The sequence below is a fragment of the Frankliniella occidentalis genome, unplaced genomic scaffold (genome assembly GCF_000697945.3).
Source record: "Frankliniella occidentalis isolate FOCC.00 unplaced genomic scaffold, Focc_3.1 Scaffold60, whole genome shotgun sequence".
NCBI lineage: Eukaryota > Metazoa > Arthropoda > Insecta > Thysanoptera > Thripidae > Frankliniella > Frankliniella occidentalis.
Window position 1 is genome coordinate 697,066 of NW_026267190.1, and position 3,512 is coordinate 700,577.

At 63.5% G+C, this 3,512-nt stretch overlaps 1 protein-coding gene across 1 annotated transcript in view; it reads left to right on the forward strand.

Annotated features, from left to right (window-relative positions):
- The first annotated feature begins 2,129 nt into the window (after positions 1–2,129).
- The window catches only part of LOC113210324 (forkhead box protein P1), an 82,220-nt gene continuing 80,837 nt past the window's right edge, over positions 2,130–3,512 (forward strand). The window contains exon 1 of the mRNA XM_052267862.1: positions 2,130–2,402. The gene's annotated coding sequence lies outside the window, so the exon portion shown is untranslated. The remainder of the gene's footprint in view (positions 2,403–3,512) is intronic.

The window sequence follows — 3,512 nt, forward strand, 5'->3', positions numbered from 1 at the left end:
GGAGTGGCCCTTTAAATTTCTCAAAGTACAGGCGCTGACGCCTTTCTTAAGCCTTTTAATGCCGTGGTGGTCTTATTTCAGCGAACGCTTTTTGGTGTTTTCGCAGCGGTGGAATAATGAACCCCGGGGAGAGGTGCCACCCTCCCCTCCTTCCCCCTTGCTCGACGTTTGCTGTGTTTTTCTTTCATTATTTCTCCCGTTTTGAAGCCAGCTGCGTGGAAGAAACAACCGCGCGCGCGAGGTGTTCTCTAGCCGCCCGGCCAAGCCGCTTAGAATGCGTGCGCGCGCGCGGCATGTGTTGACTGTCGGCCGCCGCCAGGCTCAGGTCACGGGGCCCGCAGCAGGGTCCGCGAGGGAGAGAGGCAACCTATGGCGATAGGAGCGGCGGCGGGGAAGTCCAGTGGATGAACTAATCGGCTGGCGGGGAGCGGGAGGTAGAGGGGGGGGGGGGGGGGCACCGGGCCTGGCGGTGTGCCAGCGCCCCGTGTTCACCCTCTGCAGCACCCACACCCACAGCCCGCGGAACCTCTGCGGACCCGGGGGAGTCATTCTCCAACACGCGAACCTAAATCGAACCGCATAGCCAGGCCAGGCCGGGGCCGGGCGGGCAGGGGGCAGGGCGCCCGCACAGCGTCCCGTGTGTTGCGGCCGTGATTAGCGCGATTGGATTTGGCTCGGTGTCGTCGTCTCCAAGAAAAATTAGATTGTACTCACACGAAAAAAAAATAATCTTGGTCAATGTGCCGAGCAACATTATTGGATTGGCAGCTCTTTTGGTGAAGGAAATTTTACTGCTTGCCCCTCGCGGACGCAATCTTCTCGAGGAACAAGTCTACGTGACCATCAGAGCCTGTCAAGCACAATGTACTGAGCACGAGTACATGTTGCGTTTTTTGGGGAGGCGTATTTCTGAGACCACAAAAAAAGGTTAAATAAAAGAAAGAAAGAAAATCAGAGTGCCGTGCGGACTTGTGTGATTATGCATGTCTGGTGCCGTGTAGCCCCGCCCGCCCCGGGGGACGCGAGCGGTGTGTGCACTGCGGGCCTCTCGTCACAACAATATCATTCCCCGGCATGCAAATAAGGTGGCCGACGACGAGAAGTTGGGCCGCGGGGGCGGGAGTGAGGCGGGGCGGGGAGGGCGAGATTTGTCTTCTTGGAGGGCTGCTCGGCTGGGGTGGCGGCGCTCCGTAACCGCGCGGCCCACCGAGCGGACTTACGTGGCTCCTGCGGTGGGCGAAGGCGCGCCCTGCCACGCCACGCCGAGCAGCTGTGATGTGCCGGGAATAAGAATGCAGAGGTATGACCCAATTAAGAAGGGGCAAGTTTGCCACTCTGCCCCTTGGGAGGGTCAGCGAAGGGGCGTGGCGGGGCGCGACTGGGGTGAGTGAGGGGAGCCCGCGTGGTGAGCGGGAGAAAACGGCAAAAAACGACCCCCGCGGCATAGGACGCGGTTGGCGCAGATCTTCTGACGAGCTGGTTCTGAGCGACCACAGTTCTAACAGTCCTACCCCTAACGTGAACCGCACGACTCGTGGTGCACCTGGACAGGAAGGGGCTATCTGTTGTCCGCCCAGGCTAGCCGCCGCCGATTTTCCGTGCGAGCACCTCCGAGTGGACCCCGGAGTCTGGCCCAGTAGGGTGCAGCGCGGGCCGCGCCGAGGTGGTCGGGTCCGTCAGGTCCGCCGAGTGAACGGGGTAGCGCCCCCCGGAGCGCCGCGGGGTGGCTGGAGAGGAGGGGTGGGGGTGCGGGAGCGGGCGCCGGGTCTTCGGCGCGCTCTCGGGTGTCTTCGGGCCGGTCGGGCGCGAGAAGGCGGGGGGTGCGCGCGGGGGTGGTCGCGGGGCGGGCTGCGCAGTCTGATTGGAGAGCATCAGCTGACTGGCCCGCTCCCCACCACCGCCAGGGCCGCTCGCCGGCCCGCCAGGACCGCCGGGCCCGCCCCACCCGCCCACCTACAATAATCAATGGAAATCCTTGTTGTTGTTATTGTTGTTCTTGGTCCCTCTCTTCTCCTTCCCTTGAATAAATATTGCATTGTTGTATTGCTGGCCGCTCGGGGCCGCCCGCCCGCTGGAGCAGTGGTGGGGGTAACGGGTGGTGGCGGGGCGTGGCGGGGCCGGCGCGGGGCGGGGCGGGCGCTTGCTGTCGCGCGCGCCAGCGCTGCGCTGTGCTGCGCGCCCGCAACAACACACAACACAACAGACCTAACCGCCGTGAGGAGAGGAGCGCCTCGCATCGCTGTCGCCACGGCCTGTCGCCGCTGCCAGCAGGCCCGCCCCTGACGACGCACACGGCCGCCACCCTGCCCACCCTGGTGGGGCTGACGTCGACCCCCGGGCCGCTCGCGGCCTCCGACACCTCCCCGACAGTGCAGCACCCCGCAGCAGGTCTGGCAGCTCAGGTGAGTGTTGTGGCCGCAGGCCCCTACGGGCCGGCCAGCCGCCGCCGCGGGGGCCCCGCCCTGCCCGCCCGCGGCCCCGCTGCTCGCGCCGGCCGCGCCCGCGCCGCCAGCGCTCAGCGGCCTCAGTCCGGGGGCAGGCGTTCGTCGGCGAGGTGTTGTGATGTGCTGTGATGTCCGAGTTCAGTGCGTGGACCCCGTGTCAGTGCCTGTGTCAGTGCTTGTGTCAGTGTCCGTGTCAGTGCTAACCCCGGTGGACTCTGTTCGTCGGGGCCCGACCCCTGCCCGTCGACCGCAGAGAGCCCACGAGGGGAGAGATAGTCGCCGACATCGCGCTGCTGCTTGTTGCCCGGCGGCCGCGCCTGCAAAAAGGCGCCAGAGCCACGGCAGTGGAAGTTCTGACCCCCGCCGACGTTGTCGTGGTCCTTGCTGTCCTCCACCCTGGCTGGGGCGAGTCGTAGTGTGTGTCGGTGCCGAGCGCCCGCCTGCCCCGAGAGTGTGCTGAAGCAGTGAAGGCCGCCGGCGCACCCTGCAGCCCGTGCCCGCGGTCGGGCTGTCATTCTACTCGGCCATCCGCAAATAATTGCAAATAACTCCCTCGACGACTTTTGCCAGAAGCTTTGCGTACGTCGGCGTCCTCCGGCGTAACCAGGTATGGTTAAACAAAGTGCAAATTACAAACTGACGCATTTGTGGAGGTCAGAGAAATTGTAGTAAACAAATGTGCGCCTGAAAACCAAGTGCAAAGCGAGTTTTGAAATTGTGGCTGATCATTTCCGCTGTTTCATCTTGTCATCGCACTAAACGAGTGCACCTTAAAATTTATCAAAGGCCATTCAGGCGCTGTCGCCTTGCTTAAGCCTTTTAATGCCGTGGTGGTCTTATTTCAGCGAACGCTTTTTGGCCGATGTTTTTAGAAATGTGCTGTGTGAAACTTTCCCGGTCGCGGCGGCCGCGCGCCGTGTACACGTGGCGAGCACGTGGGGCGCGTCTGTTGCTGTTGTGCCGCGCCTCCCTTCACAAACAACAACAACAACTGCCTGTGTATCGAGCGCGGGGCGCCTGCGCCTCCCTCGTTGTGCCGCTCTCTCTCTCTGTCGCTCTCGCCCGCGC